This window comes from Callospermophilus lateralis, chromosome 10, assembly GCF_048772815.1.
Source record: "Callospermophilus lateralis isolate mCalLat2 chromosome 10, mCalLat2.hap1, whole genome shotgun sequence".
Classification (NCBI taxonomy): domain Eukaryota; kingdom Metazoa; phylum Chordata; class Mammalia; order Rodentia; family Sciuridae; genus Callospermophilus; species Callospermophilus lateralis.
This window is the reverse complement of record NC_135314.1, coordinates 122,363,363-122,380,604: the sequence shown is the minus strand read 5'-3', so window position 1 is coordinate 122,380,604 and position 17,242 is coordinate 122,363,363. Positions and strand designations below refer to the sequence as shown.

Below are 17,242 nucleotides of genomic sequence, written 5' to 3'. Positions count from 1 at the left end.
ACCCAACAGGAAGGTCACTAGAGTACATTTGGTGTCAAATGACCCTCACTGGTAGCATGTACCAAGACCCCACCTGTTCATTCTCTGTGACCCAGTCATCCCTTAGTATTCCTTAACAACCTGCCCATAGAAAATCCTCTTCACTCCAAAAAAGGGATGTGGTAACAAAGAAATCAAGTGCAAGATTATTGTTATGTCTGTAGAACTAAAAATAGAAAGGAAAAATTTAATTCTAACAGTAGGAGAGGCATTAAACCATGATGCAACACCATAATGAAAGATGTTGTAGACCATAAAATCAATGGTTAAGAAATCTTCACAATACATGGAGAAAGTTTCATTCTTTTTACATAAAAGATAAAAATCATCATTGCAAATACAACATGATCTAAATTATAGTGAAAACAGAAGAGAAACTGGAAGGAAATGTGTCAAACAACTAGTAGTTTTTGTCTTTTTGTCTTGAGATTGAAATGAATTTATTTTCTTCTTCCTTAAGTTTCTAAAAAGGGCATGTAATTTTTTATGTTTACAATAACAATAATCTTTTCTTTATTTTTTTTAATGTCAACTGTTTATTTAAAAACAGTTTCCCAAAAATATTTAAACAATTTACTTATAAATCACAAAGATGAAAAGTAGAAAAGTTAAGTAAAAGATATGAACAGGTAAGTCCTAAAAAGGGCAGTAGAAAAACTAAATATCCACAAATACTGAATGGATAGACTGTGACCTATTCACACAATAGAATGTTAAACAATGAATATAAACCAATCATAGTTACATATATTCCAGTATAGGTGAACTTCACAGTGGAAAGAGTTAAACAACTTGCAGAAGAGCCTGCAACTTACAGTTAGCCTGTACATTAAATATATATAATCTTAAAACATTGCTTAGAGAGCTGTGACAGAGCTGATAACTCACCAGAGCAACTGGGAATGGCCAAACCAGTTGTTTATGGCCAGTATCTATCATTATGGTAGATATTTTGAAAGTGACCCTTACCATTCTCATGCAACAGAACCGTAAAAAAAATGCATGTGTATGATAAACACCAAATTTAGGATGGCAGTTACCTCTAGGGAGGAAGAGGTCACAACCACATAAGTAATATTTTATTTTTTAACTAAGATGCTAAAGCACTTGAGCACTTAACAGTAATCTTTTCAAAAGACCCAACATGTGTTGTCCCACCTCGTGCCTATTCCCAACTCTTGCCTGCACATAGAGGCTATAAAAGCTCAAACTGTCACCTTTTCAGCAGCTTTGGCAGATATCAGAAGCCACACAACACAATACTATCCAAGCAAATGGATATGAAGTCCGAGCCCTGCCCTTTCCCCCTCCTCCTGTCTAGGAGGCAGACATAGACTTGGGTTGCATCTGGGAATGAGCTGTAAAGGCCAAGAGGATGACAGAGATGCTGACCATAAAGCTGTCAAGGATCTGCCCCAATCTTAGCAGCTGGCAGTTGTTAAGAGTTTGATGAAAAGAGGAAACTGCATGAAGGAAGGCCAAGGGTAAAGGTTCTCAACCATTTGTTCCATGTAGGGAGATTTTGGAAATACCAATGCCCAGGTTTTGACTCTCCAGATTCTGATTTAATTGCTCTGGGATGTGGCCTGAGCATTAGGATTTTTTTCTTTTTAAAGTTTCTTAAGTGATTCAGCTAGAGTTGAAACCAAGTTCTAGGGGCACACAGAGAGCAACTAATGTACTCACTATCCAGTGATTCAGATTTCTTATTATGCACAACCAAGAAATACTACTGTCACTGAATTTTATCTTACTAGAAGTTTAATGTATCCCTAACTGATGTAATTATACTGTTTCTAAAGGCTGGCCCAAGAATATACATACATAAAAAATGGTGAATTTCCACAGCACATAGTAGGCATGTATATGTCTATTTCTCAGAGTGGAGAAACATTTCCCCCTTTGAGATCACACCTGGTCAAAGACCAAGTTTATGAACTATGTAAAATTCAATTTCTTTGCCAAAACAGAATTATGCCCAAAATAATTCCATACCCTTTTGTTCCTTCTGTGGTTCCACTGATATTGCCCTGTAGTGGCAGAGACCATGAACTATTACAAAACTTCCACACTGCACCTTGACCCAGATCTCAGGCTCCTCCCCTTCATGTTAACACTTTGCTATAGCTCAGAACTCTAATCTCCCTGCTCAGAGTGCAGCCCATCAACCAGCACTTTGGTACTACCTGGGAGTTTGTTAGAAATGCAGAACCCTGATGCTCATTCCAGATAAGTTCAATCAGAATCTGCATTTTACCAAGATTTTTAGACAATCTGCATGCTCATTAAAAGCTGAGAAGCTCTGCTATAAGACATAACAAGAACTAACTGTGTTTAAAGAAGTAAATGCTCTAACACATTCCCTTTTTGGTCCTCTTCTGCTGTTGGCCAAAAAATAAAAAAAAATGGTGAGGGAAGGGAGAAGGAAAGGGCAAGAGGAAGGCTGGTTGCTCACGAGGGCTGTGGCGCAGTATGTCCACCTGATTGCCTTATGCAATCAGCAGGCTTTATCTCCTCTCTCCAGACAAGGGCCGGGACCTGGAGCACCCACCCCGAGTCTCAGCCCTTTCCCCATGGGCATCACTATTCCAACCAGCACAAACACCTACAAAACTAAAAGTCAAATATAGCCTTCCCATAAAAAGAAAGCAAGGGAAATCATTGTCAGCAAATCTGCCCTACTATGTGCCCCCCCCAAAAAAAAATTGCTAAAGGAAGTTCTTCAAACTAAAGGGAAATAATAATTCAGGAAGAAATAAAGAGCATCAGAAACAGTTTCACCTAGAAACTGTTTTACAAAAAAAAAAAAAAATTCTAAGGAAGTTCTTCAAACTAAAGGGAAATAATAAATCAGGAAGAAATAAAGAGCATCAGAAACAGACCTTGTTTTAACAGTACCCTAGCTATCATCATGTAGAATGCTAGCCTGAGAATTGGAGGCTATCAGGTGCTGGACCTCACTTCCCCCATCACACAAGTTCTGAGCCTGTCAGCATTCCCACACTGCCTCATGTATAGAAGTGTATATGGTCATCCCTCCCTATCCACAGGCTCCACATGCAGGGGTTTAACCAACTACTAATCAAAAATACTCAAGAAAAAAAATAACATGTATTTAAAATGTACAGATTTTTTTCTTATCATCATTCCCTAATAATAAAGTACAACAATGATTTACAAAGCATTTACATTGTATTAAGTATTATAAGTAATCTAGAGGTAAGTATACAGGAGGATGTATATCAGTAGCATGCAAGTTGTACACCATTTTACAACTTGAGCATCCAGTTTGGTAGCTACAGGTATTCCCAGAGCCACCTCCCTTGAGGATACTAAGGGGTGATTATATCTGCTTATGTACAAAGAGGAAGCATGGTATAACTAAGTAAGAACTAAGCCATAGGTAAATCTTGGCAGCCTCTAAACCCAATACAATAAATCTATAGAATCTTACATAATACTTTTGAAAATATTACTTTGCATATATTTTATGTAGAATTGGAAACTTCTAGATGAAAATTTCCTCCCAACCCTGTATCTCAAAGGCATCTTTTAGTAACTCTCCAGATATTAAGTGAAACCAGTACCAAGAACAAAGAAGTAGTCAATGGTCATTCCCTGGTCATTATCTCATAGTAGGAGGTAATACCACCTCATTCTTTTTAAATTATTGCAATTCATATTCCTCATCAACCTATCAATTTATTAGACATTTGCTTTTATGTTATGATCTCCCATTTCATTAATATTTTGTGTGCTAATGTGTGTCTCTTTGTTTCATGTTTATGGAAGCACTGAATGTCAGTAAGAATAAAATTAATTCCATTATCCTTATTTCTCAGAATGTGCTAAGGAATAAGAGTACTGGACTTCCAGAAGAATAATAACAAAAAATTAAAAATGTAACATTATGCCTAGTACACTGAGCTGATCGAAAACCTTTGTTAAACTTTTCCACAGTAGGGTGGTAATGGGAACATTTTGTGTAAATATGAGAGAGATAATACTTTAAAGGGAATGAAACTAACTCTAATGTTTGCTTTTAATCACCTAGAAACTGTTTTACAAAAGGATTGCAAAGTATTAATTAGTCATCATTGAATTTCAACTTTTCCCTCCCTTTAGGCATATTTTCCTCCATATGTGGAAGCAGGAGGCTTTCAGAAGCAGCACATCTTAGGTGATCTTAGGCCAGATCACTAAGGGGTTTATTGTGGTCTCTGTTGTGCAGTTTTACCCCAGAGCAGCTAGTGAAGAATATATGGTTTACAGAAGGAGGGAGCGGGCAAGAATATAAAGATACCCCTGTGAAACCCTGTAGCCTGCTACAGGGTATCTCTATATTCTTCTCTGCCCTGTATGAGTACTTCTTTATTGCTTAAGTCCATTTCAATTAGGATTCATGACTACTTATAGCCAATGAACCCTAACCAAGCATGGACACCCAGGCCAGGGCTTCATTGCATATCATGGGCAGGAGGGTATGGCTCCCACAGAAACATCGGCTGTGTCAAGTGTGTTTCGTGGACTTGGAAAGCTTAAGGGAGGAAGAATGTCTTAAAAAGCCCCATTTCAAAGGAAGAAAAGTGAAAAAGAACACACTTACTTCAAGGATAAGCAGGGGAAATTCTGGATGTGATGGGATGACCATTGTTGTAACTGTCCTCTAGTGTGTTTTAGACATACTCATACTCAGACTCATATATGAGTTCAAGGGAAAGTCCACTGCAAAAAGAAGTGAAAAAAATATTAATAATTGCTTCACTAAAATCTCTACTGCATATTAAAAGGTGCCAGTGCTGTGACCTGGCCATTTCAGGAGTGTCAGTAAAGACACAAAAATGTCCTTTTTTTTTTTTTTTTTAAGCAAGGGACAATGAGCAGTCAAATCATAAATGCCAAGGACTCAGGCATAAAGGAATGACACAATTAGTTAGCAATATCTGACATAGAAGTGGCTGGGGACCAGAAGTATACATGCCACATGCACATCCTGAATCTCTTCCTAGAGAGACCTTGATCAACCATTCCTGAAACAGAGGACACATTCTCTCCAACACCCATGTTACACATTCAAAAACCTTTTTTCTCTATTCTCAAGTAAAGATACACTTACAAAAGTGCACTATCTCTAACCAATCCAGTCATTGTTGAACAATCCACCAAACGTAGGAGCTGTTCTTGTCACATTTGTTGTCTCTTGTGCTTCAGGATACTTGACAATCCTCAACTACTGCTGCTTCTTGAAGAGCAACAGCACTCCACCTAGTGAATCTTACTTCAGAATTTTAGTGCTATTGTTAATTTTTAGCATTATTCTTGTCTCTCTGCTTCATCCTAAAGATTGTAACCATGAGTAGCTTTGACATGCTTCAAAACTTTTGTTCTTCCAGGGAGGTTTTGAAGAGGGTCCAACTTCAGGCTGTCCTTCTGAAACAAGGCCATGGAGAATTCTTTGAATTTATTTCACGGATATTTCTTGAGTGCCTACTCTGTGCCAGATGCCACAGCAAGTACAAAGAAGAATGAGGAAGAAAGGGGAAGTATCATTTGTTGAGATTCTGACTGCTATACAGTATGCCAGTACCTCGCTGGGGACTTAGAAGTGTTCAGCTCATTCCATTCCCATAACACCTCTCAGAGCATCATTATCATGATAGCAGCTGAGGAAACTGAGGTTCAGGGAGGTTACGTGACTTGCCCAGTCACTCATCTAGTGATTAATGGAAATGAGAGTTGAATCATGCTTGTCTGGCTCAAAGTCCATGATGTTTTAATTCACCATAATGGAACCAAATAAAAAGTATGTTTTGCAGGAAAGTGGGGGTAAGAAGTCCTGGGAAATTTGGGGTCTAGGCACTTCCTAGGAAGCAACAGGAAAATGAGCCAGTTACCAACTTCCCTTAGCCTTAGTGGCCCAATCAACATGGGCTAATATCTAGGCCCAAGATTTTCCTAAGGATTGAAGATGATGTGTGTAAACTTCCTCCCAGAAACTAAGTAGTCTATGAAGAATGAATGTTGCTATTCAGAGCTATAAATTACCATTTCTCAAAAGAAACAGCAGCCATTTTCCTACACATCAAATCTTGGGTGTAAAATCTAGGATCTAAGCTAACAAGATTTTGCTAGATGGCTTTAAGAAAGTATGTGGTTGTCTCAAAAATCTCAGGAAAATCAGCAAGAAAATTTCAAATCAGAGGCAAGTTCAGAGATGTGCTTTCCTCTTCCCAAGCCCTTATTCAGCTGTGCTACTGGCCAGGAATGACAAGAGGACTTGCCTTTGTTTGAGAATGTTAGTGAATTTGCATAAAAAGTGATAAACAACATAACCACTGGATCTGGCCCCCTGGAATAGCCATGGTATCTGCAGCCAGTGGAAGGCCATTATCTAAAGTGCCTGGAATCCCACCGCAAATCTTTACAGAATGGCACAAACTCACATTGGATCAGGCTTTTGTTGGCCTCTGGGGAATGCTGACTTTGTTTGTTAATGCCACAACAAATGTGTTTCTGAATAAGGGATTTGACAGGACACCTGTCTCTGCATTGAAACCTGATTAAAAGCGAGGCCAACCCTTTCTATTCTCTCAGGAGTCTTCACAGTTTCTAAGCTGTTTAGTCCTTTGTGATTCAGTAATTTCTATGGCAGGAAGACTCCATCCTTCTTCTAGTGATAATCTACACAGCACACATGAATATTCAAGTTCTCACACTGAGCAACAGTCTACCTCCCAAATGGAAAGAAGGACAGTTGCCTAAGAAAGAAGGACTCCATAGGAAGTGCAGAAACAGCCCCATGATGCCCAACCCACCCACAAATAAAAGACTTTGGGGGGCATCCTAGGCTGGCAGCAATTCCAGAACTTTTTCATGAAAAGACCCCTTAAAAATGAGAATAGTGGAGGGCTGGGGATGTGGCTCAAGCGGTAACGCACTCGCCTGGCATACGCAGGATCGCTGGGTTCGATCCTCAGCATCACATAAAAATAAAATAAAGATGTTGTGTCCACTGAAAACTGAAAAATAAATATTAAAAAATTCTCTCTCTCTCTCTTCTCTCTCTCTCTTTAAAAAAAAATGAGAATAGTGGAAATGGTTGACAACCACTAACTTCCAACAATTTTAAGCGCTGAAGTTGTTACATGCTGCAAAACTAAGGCAACATGGAGACCCCCTCTTAAACCTAGATACTTGAAATCATGCCAGAAAGATATCAGACACATCACTCGGAGTAACAGGAATGCGTTTATCAGAAGGGATAGAAAAGAAGAATAGGGATGCTCTCAAAGGAAAAAGTGGGCTCTCTCAGGAAAGAGAGGGACAGCCCACCCCTCCAGTTTTATTGTGGGTCTCAGGGAAATTTTCATAGAGTCCTATCCAATTCTACCTCTTGACTTTTGATTGACAACAGGATGTCATCAGATTCTCAAGTCCCCACTGCACATGACAACTCTAGGTCATTTTAGCTATTTTGACTGGTTCCAATTAGAATAGATTTTGTGGTAGAAGAAATTATCCTTTCTACCCAAGTTCTGGAATATCATCTGTGTAAAGGTCACAAGAATCTTCTCCCTCAGCGTAACTCATGTTCTTTTTTTACAAGCATTTGAGCCCGAATTTCTTCTGTAGATAACAGGTAGTTTACTAAGGAATGTAATATACCCTGTTGACTTAGGCCAGGCAGGGCTACAGGTACACTGCTTTTTAAAAGAGAAAGTCTGTGGGGGTTCAGCACAATGGGCCCAGTTTATAGAGTTATTTCCTTAACCTCAGGTTCCCACTGCTTGTATCTGTTCCTTATCAAAGTTACAGTGCATGAATATAGTTCCACACTAATAATGACACAGATAACTCAGCCTGTGTTCTCAAGAGGCCTACAGGTCGCAGATCTCAGTGGACAATGCTAATTATGAATTCCCTGTGCATGTTACCTTGTGTTTTGGGGGTTTTTTTGGCAATCTTTAAAGGTATTTTACCAGTTAAAACTTTTGTCCTCACAGTGGCTAAAATAAAAATCAATACCCCAGGAAGATATACCTTGGTTTTCTTACCAGCAGCCTATCCCAGGGAGCCTCCCTGAATGCCAGCTAGCTGAATTTGGCCACCCAAATAAGATGGAAAATTGAATAGTGAACTTTATGCAATTTGATCAAATTGGGGAGAAGCAACTAGATTGCTCTGACAAGTGACTGTATGTGATTTCCCCCCCAACCCCAATCAGCTTCCTTTTTCAACAGAAAGAATATGTTCCTAATTCGTGGAGGGGAAGGGTACAAATTCAGTCTGTTTCACTTTCTAGAGGGCTTCTGGGGGAACCCTATGGCAGCACCACTCCCTACTGACTTGAGAAACATGGAAAGGAGAAAGGCTTAGCAGGATGGCATCCTGGGTTGCTGATCCCAGGGTGTGGTCCCTAAAATGGTGCTAAAATGCTAATTTAGGGCAACACACATTTTTGACAGAATAAATTCAGGGACCTGGCTACCAAAGGCCCAAAACCATGTGTGTGGGCCCATGTGTCAAATTTCACTCCTCCACATCAGGTTCACCATGCTGCCTCAGGCCTACAACATCCAATGGTACCAGTTCTCCATTACCCCATGGTCCTCCACTGCTAGCACCCAGGGCAATCTCCCAACCCCTCCCAGGCTCCATGCCACAGAGGACCAGCAGTCCTTAGAGAGTGGTCTCACCTATATTCTCTGAGCAGTGATATAACCTGCATTACATGTGAAAGCCAAGTGTCCCTATATCTACTGAGCTGTGAGTCATGGGTAAGGCCTGTTTTCTCCTAGAGTGTCTCAGATATAAACATGACTACCACCTGTGGCCTCTGCTTTCATCTGTTCTGTGCTCTGGGACCTGCTGCCCCTGATGGCCTCACTAGATATACTTCATCCACCTCCTCTCTAGGATCCAGACTACCATTATCTGGCTCCCATCAGGCCACCTTCAAGCCATCATCTACATCACTATGGATCTGCCACACAGCCCCTGCCACTGACCTCAGTAGCTTCTTTCTGTCTCCCCAGAATGGGACTGCTTCCCCTTCTGAGACCCAGTTCTGTCATAGAACCACATGGATCCTAATGATACAGCTGTGAACTCCATAATTCCTAAAGGGCTTTTTCAAAAATCATTTGTTTCTGCTATACATTAACCACAAAAGAACTAATTCTAAAGCAAAAAGGAAAAAAAAAGACAATTATGTGAAAACGGCTCAGAACCATGAAATAGATGCTGATTATAAATACAGGCTTCAGGCATTATGAAATGAGGCAGCTCTAAACTTTCAAAGAACAAAGAAAAAGCAAGAGACTTTTTTTAAATATCAAAAGGACTTTCAGGTTATAATTAGTAAATTGACTAACCTTTTTAAAAGTAGAAGTGAATTTCTAAAGCCTACAGCATTCATGGAGTTATAGAGTTCTGTAAGTCTAGGGGACCCTCTTTGCCAACCTCTTCACCTCATAGAGGTGAAAACAAAAGTTTCCCTGACTTTCCCAAGGTCATAAGACATGATCATAAAACTGATGAACTTCCTCAGGTCCTTTCCTCTCACTCAACAGTGGGAACTGCTTTCCCATGTGGCGGCAATCCTCAGATTATTTGGATAAATATACAGCAGTGGTGTTTGTGGAGGTGGTGGTAATGCTCGTTACTACGATTTAGACTAGATTTGTCCCCCAAGGGTCTATGGTCCTCAATGTGGCAGTGTCAAGGTAATGGACCTTTAAAGGGTGGGGTCTCATAGAAGGTGGTGATGAAGGTAGCAATGCTGATGGTGGTGGTGGTGGTAATGAAGGTGGTAGAGGTGGAGGTGGAGCAGTAGTGGTGCTGGTTGTAGAAGTGGTAATGGTGTGGTAGAGGTGATAATGATAGAGGTGGAGATGATAATGCTGTTGACGGTAGAAGTGGCATTGGCAATAGTAAAAGCAGCAGAGATAATGGAGATAGTGACATGTGCATGTACTTGGAAGTTGAGGAGTAGGTGGTTAGTTCAAAGACAGCTTAAGAACATAGCAGCCAAAATTAAAGTTTCAGTTAGGACTGAATATAGTCTAAGAAATTGTTGGAATGAACAAAGGGACACAGCAGGTAGAGAAAAAATTAATTAGAGCTATAAATAAAATGGAAAGGTACACAACTAAGGAAACAATAGCATCAGAAGGATTTTTCAGTGTAGAATTCCATGTATGTTTGATAGTTCCAGGCCAGAGAAAAGCCCCTATAGTGAGGCTCCTTGAATGCAGGTACAGGTTGAAAAACCCATCAGGGCTTGTTTTTGGTTTTTGTGAGTCTATTATGTGGTGCTGGGGATTGAACCTAGAGCCTCATGTACACTGGGCAAGTGCTATCCTGCAGCCCTGACATATGTTGGTTGCTTTATCTGTGCAATGACCTCAGCTAAGCCTTGGCAACACAAGGTGAACAGGAAAACCACACTGTCTGTTCTGTTCCCTATCTTTAAAGGTTTGGGAGTTGTGTTTTGTTTCGTTAATTGCAGAAGAGTTGCCTGGCTGAATAAGACAGTTTGCCACATCCTTCCCATCCTGCCCAATCGAAGGTGGTGATGTAGGCTGGTAAAACCCAGCATCTCTTGCTGTGAAATCCACGTGTCATTAAAAAGCACTCATGTAGCTTTGTGGCCTACAGTGCCACCACGTGGAAGGCACCTATCGGCTGGTCCTGCACAAAATAAAACTGAAGTTGTAAAAGCTTTTCAGCTAAACTATCACCTTTGTCAGAGGACCAAAGCACTTCCTTTACATGGTTATTGTGCTCATTTAATGCAAAGAAAGGGCTGCTGAATCTGAAGGCTGAACAAATCCCAATGTTATGGTTTATATCTGAGGTGTCCCCCAAAAGCTCATGTGTGAGACAATGCAAGAAGGTTCAGAGACGGAATGATTAGATTATGAGAGCTACAATTTAATCAATGGATTAATCCACTGATGGATTAGCTGGGTGGTAACTAACTGTAGGCAGGTGTGGTGTGACTGGAGAAAGTAAATCATTGGAGGTGTGCCTTTGGGGCTCATATTTTGTACCTATTCAGTAGAGCTATCAATCGCCCCTGCACATGCTTGCTCTCACGAGCTTGCGCGCGCTCGCGCTCTCGCTCTCTCTCTCTCTCTCTCTCTCCCCCCGCCCCTTCCCCTTTACCTTGTCCTCAGCTGCTTTCTTCTACCACACCCTCCCACCATGATGCTCTCTCTACCTCAGAGCTATGGAGTCAGCTGACCATGAACTGAACCTCTGAAACCATGAGCCAAAATAAACTTTTGCTCTAAGTTGTTCTTGTCAGGTATTTTAGTCAGAGTGATGCAAAGCTGACTAAAACATGTAGTGTTAATTTATCAGGTATATGTCTGCCAGGATGTAGAAGCAGGAACCATTGTGCACTGTTGGTGAGAATGCAAAACTGTACAGCCACTATGGAAAAAATAAGGTTTCCTTAGAAAACAAAAAAATAGAATTGCCATATGATCCATCAGTTCCAATTCTGGTTATATACCTCAAATAATTAAAAATAGAATATCAAAGAGATATTCACATACCTATGTTTATAGCAGCCTATTCACAATAGCCAAGACTTGAAAGCAACCCAAGCATCATGACAGATAAATGGATGAAGAAAATATGACATACTCATACAAAGGAATATTACTCAGCCTTAACAAGGAAGGGAATTCTGACACATACTACAACAAGCATGAACCTTGAGAATGTTATGTTAAATCTTAAACCGGTCACACAAAGACATTTAGAAGTACACAGAATACTTAAATTCACAGCAATAAAAAGTAGAAGCCTGGTTACCAAAGCCTGAGGACAGTGGGGAATGGGCTATTCTTGTTTAACAGGTACACAGTTTTCCATTTGGGATAGTTTTTTTTTAAAATGCCTCTATAAGGATGGTGTTGATTATTTAATAGTGATGAGAACATCTAGAACTGTAGACTTTAAAATGATGAAAATGGTAAATTTTATGTTCGTATGTTTTGTTACAATAAAAAATGAGAAACCTAAAAAAAACGCAATACTTGGGTCAAAATAGTCAGATTAATGGAATAAATAGAAAGTATGGAAACATGCTAATCACATATAACTTATATTTGAGAAGGTAGATATATTTTTAAAGTATACAGAGGATAAATTGTTACATGCAGTTGAAATACTGCTAACTGTAAAAATAAAATAGATCCCTAATTCATAGTTAACATCCACCCCCAAAAAAATCCAGATATGTTAAACATTTAATTTTTAAAAACTTTTTAACTAAGAAAATAGAATATAGAAGAATGTATATAAATCTTGAAATAGAGATACCAGAAGCAGAAATCAATATGACAGATTCTTTCCACTGTCTTTTGCTTTTTTTCTGTCCTGGGCTTCCTTTCATTCCCCTTTATCTGTTCCACTGAATGTGTCGATAAAAATTTAAAAAAAAAAAAACAGCAAAGAGAGGAAAAAATGAATGACATCAAAAGCAGAAATTAGAAATTATAAAGTAAAACTGGTTAATTGGACCCCTCTACAGCAAAGAACCCCGTGAACAAAATTAACAATTAACCAAACAAAAAAGGAGAAACGTAACATACATGGCAAAGGATCAATACTTTCAATACACAAAGAACTCTTGAGGAGGCTGCCAAAGATGGCGGAGGGGCAGGTTCTGGTGCTGGATGACCGAGGCCTTCTCCTGGGCCGCCTGGCGGCCATTGTGGTTAAACAGGTACTGCGGAACCGCCAGGTGGTGGTGGTGGTGTGCCACGAGGGAATCAACATTTCTGGAAATTTCTACAGAAACAGGTTGAAGTACCTGCCCTGCCTCCTGAAACAAACGGAAACCAACCCATTCCAGGACCCAAGCCACTTCCGGGGGGGCCCCCAGTCTCACTTCCGGCCTCCCCCCTCACTTCCGGCGGACTGGGCGGGGGGGGGGGGGGGGGGGGCGCTGCCTCGCGAGACAGACTGAGCCACTCCAGGCTGCTGTGGACATCCTCGAGGTGTTTGATGGGATTCCAACGGCCTATGCCTATGAGCGGAAGGAGCGGATGGTGGTTCCGGCTGCCTCAAAGTTGTGCGTCTGAAGCCTACAGGAAAGTGTAGGCCTGTCTCCTGAGGTTGACAACCACCCTGGAGAAGAAGAGGAAGGAGAAAGCCAAGATCCATCATTTAAAAAAAAAAAAAAAAATCTTATGTGACTGCGGGGAAAAAAACATGGAGAATAAAATTAACAAGTTCAAAGAGGTTCTCAGGACCCATGGACTCCTGGTCTGAGCCCAGTAAAGACTGTTGTTAAGCCTCATGTTTGGCCTGGCCAGCCCTTCCTCCATTGCCACCCTGGGATATGGGGGACCTAGGACAGCTCTCCACGTGCCTCAGCCTGGGATCTAGAAAGCTGAGGAAGAGAAAGGCCTAGCCTTAGTCTCTTGCTCCTGTTTCAGAAGGTCTTTCTGTGAGGTTTCTAAGAATTGTATGGTCAGAATGTACGTCCTGCTCATTCATGAGTTTTAGAAAATTGATAGAACCACCAGTTACTTGCAGTATTCAAAAAAAAAAAAAAAAAAAAGACCTAGAACACTAAGGGGGGGGGGGGGGAGGCTAGCCTGACTGCAGGAGTGTCCATCTGTCTTCCCAAGTGGCCATCTTTTACTCTGTAGCTAACAAAATGGGAGAGCACCTGCTGAATGGGACAAGTTTTAGAGGTGCAAAAACTGGAAGATGTGATCAAGGGAGTATACTATTGCCCTTGCTCCTTCCCTCTGTTTTGTGATCAAAAACAAATTATTTTTGAAGAAAAAAGAAAGAACTCTTAAAAGCAATAAGACAAACTAATAACAATGCAATCTCTAAAAGTCAAGAATTAAATAAGACATTCAGCAGAAACACCACAGAGAGGGACTATACCAATTGACATTAAAATGCAACAATTTAACTGGGCATCCTTAGTGGGATAAGTTCTAAGGACAAGAAGATCTTCAAAGATTGTTAATAAATTTTAAGTTGTTTTCAGTATTCATATTGTCGGCAATAATGTTGTGATTTTGCTATTCTGCCTGTGTCTGTAATGTTTAGAGCCAGAACTTTGGTGTGGAAGAAAAGAGATACAAATGTTAAGTCAATGAGATAAAGTAAAAATCTTATAGTAATGAAATTAAACAGACACTGCAAATGCATATTGTATGAATTGATAAAATATTTTTCATTCGTGGTATTTCTTATCTCTCTGCACTAGAAAGACTTAGAAACAATGGTATGTCCAGTAGCAATGGGCACCCTTAGCACCTGGGTTGTGTCTATAATTTTCTTCTAAAAGAAACCCGGAACCCTTATATAAATCACTAACTTTACATCTGGGCAAGAAATGTATGAGAGGAACCTGGAAGATCTTTCATACAAGATAACAAGGAAGTTATGAAATGGTTAAGGTCAGAAAGATCTGGGAACCAACTTGAGAGTTGGTTTCCCAATTGGTTCCTGGATCCAACTCCCACTGGCCAAAGACAGGATAATTTCATCATCAGCTGATGATGTAACAGCAATAGTGGACTTAAACAAGTCAAATATATTAAATATGTGAGGTCATGCAGTACCTACAGAGGAGTCTAGGAAACCAACTCATTATTCAAAAGAAAAAAGAATCAAGTCCTGAACTGCCTGTCCTATATGAACTGTAGCTTCTCAGAAAGCAAATGTCAAAAGAATTAGAAAACCACAAGTTTAGAAATACATAATCTACAGATGGATTTAAACAATTATCATCAATGTCAATCACCAATGTTATCATCAACAGCATAAGTGAACTCTTCTATGTCTCCTCATGAAAGGGTACACCAACCAACTTGAAAAAAGCTGAATCTGATGAAATATTTGAATATAACAACAAATTTACAGATAGTTCAGGGGAAAGAGGAATACACTAAACCCCACCACAGTAATCAGCAAAATTCAGATGAAGGGGAATTCTTACAAGACAAACAATCTGATTTCTTCAGCAACAACAAATATAACACAAAGTGTATGTTAGTTGCAGAGCAGGCTGAACAAATGTTAGCTGCAGAGTGGGCTGAACGCTCGACCCTCACCCTCACCTGTCTGGTTCCTTATCATCAACCCCACTCAACCCCACTCAAAGTTGAACACTTGACCCCACTCAACCCCACTCAATCCCACTCAAGTTTGAACACTCGACCCCCACCTGTCTGGTGCAACAGAAACCCACATCTGACCCCTACCCCGTCTGCCTGAAGGCAGAAGATAACACCCTTAGCAACTACTGTGTGATCCAATGACTGTATGCCAACAAGGTAGCTTGCAGACCCAAAGACTTCATTCAATTTTGGCTATAAAAACCCTCTCCTGCCAGGCGCCCCTCTCTTGCTCTCTCTTCTCTCACTTTCACTCTCTCCCTCTCCCTCTCTCTCTTTCTTCTCTCTCTCTCTCTTGTGCTTTGCTCTCCCCCCTTTCCCCTCCCTCCCTCCCTCCCCCTTCTCTCTCTCTCTCTCTCTCTCTCTCTCTCTCTCTCTCTCTCTCTCTCTCTCTCTCTCTTTCTCTCTCCCCCCCTCCTTCTCCCTCTCTCTCTTCTCCTCCTTCCCTGTTAATTAGACACTGCCTCAATAAAGATCTCTTGGCTAACTTCACTAATCTGTATTTGGGGTAAAAATGGGAGTTCATAATCCACTTGAATCTATTATATGTAATATGAGATGTCAAGAGCTTTGTAATATTTTGAACAACCAATAAATAAATAAATAAATAAATAAATAAAGATCTCTTGGTCGCTCCGAGTGTCGTGGTAACTTTCCTTTCAGTGTAAAGGAAGGAAAGGAGAGGTAGGAAGGGAAAGAGGAAAATGGGAAAGGAATACTTATTATGAAATGTATAGAAAAACAGAGAAATCAAGGATGCTGAATATTTGATGATATTTGTATTGATTTTTTGTTGTAGGGTCATGGTATATAGTGTTTGTGTAAAAGGAGAATCTTTCATAGATAAATAAAGAAATGTTTATTGATATAAATGATATGATTATTTGGGAGGAAGTTGGTGAGAGACGTACAGGAAACAAGACTCCCTACATTTGTTGACATTTGTTGAAGCTGAGTAATAGGGACAGCAAGGTCATTATATAATTCTATTTTTATATATACTTGATATTTTCCATAATAAAAAGATGAAAAAAACAGCAACAAAGAAAAGTCAACTACATCGGGGCTGGGGATGTGGCTCAAACGGTAGCACGCTCGCCTAGCGTGTGTGCGGCCTGGGTTCGATCCTCAGCACCACATACAAAGATGTTGTGTCTGCCGAAAAACTAAAAAATAAATATTAAAAAAGTTCTCTCTCTCCTCTCTCTCTCTCTCTCTCAAAAAAAAAAAAAGTTAACTACATCAACTAAAAAAGGTGGGGTTAGAAATATGATCAGGCAATTCATAAAAGAAAAAATAGAAATGATCGATGTGAAAAAGAATGAAAGAGAACCCCACTTTATAAGAAATCTTTTTTTTTAAAAAAGTAGATTTTTTAAAAACAAGACTTATTCTTTTCATGTATCACATTGTCAAACATAGTGGCAAGAGAAGGCAAAAATGATCTCCCTGAGGCAGTGAGAACATGAAACTGGCTCAAGTTTCCCGGAGAGTATTCAGTAGTGTGTAAGAAAGTACAAGGGAGCTGCAGGCCAGAGCTGCAGGGCTGTTTTCCAGTCAATTCCCAGTGGCACCACTCATGAGAAGCAGACCTCAAAGCAAGTTTCTTAACAGCTGTGGGTCCCCATTCCTATACAGTAAATGCAAGTTAAGTGGCCCCACCTCAAAGGATTGCTGTGAGATTCAATCAGTTAATGTTCATGAGGAATCTGGACCAGAGCCTGGCTTAGACTGCTGGCTCTTGTTGTGTTGGCCCAATGACCTGATTTCTAAGAAAATCTTAATCATGTGCACAAAGACGTATGTCCACATTTTTTAAAATCACCTTATAATTTATAAATGGCAACAGATGGAAATGACTGGTTAATTAGAAATTTTGATAATCTGCCTTAAATTAGCATGTGACTATTAAACATAATTATGCTGATCTATCTGTATTAATATAAGGACATTTCTAATCTATTTTTTTGAGGAAGAAAATCAAGCTAGAGAAGAATAAATATACTTGAACCCTGGATGATTCTTCTTTTCTTTTTTAATCA

The 17,242-nt window shown here is 39.9% G+C and overlaps 1 pseudogene; it reads left to right on the top strand.

The window, feature by feature from the left end:
- Positions 1 to 12,703: 12,703 nt before the first annotated feature.
- On the top strand, positions 12,704 to 13,329 carry LOC143408843 (large ribosomal subunit protein uL13 pseudogene; annotated as a pseudogene).
- The last annotated feature ends 3,913 nt before the right edge of the window (positions 13,330 to 17,242 follow it).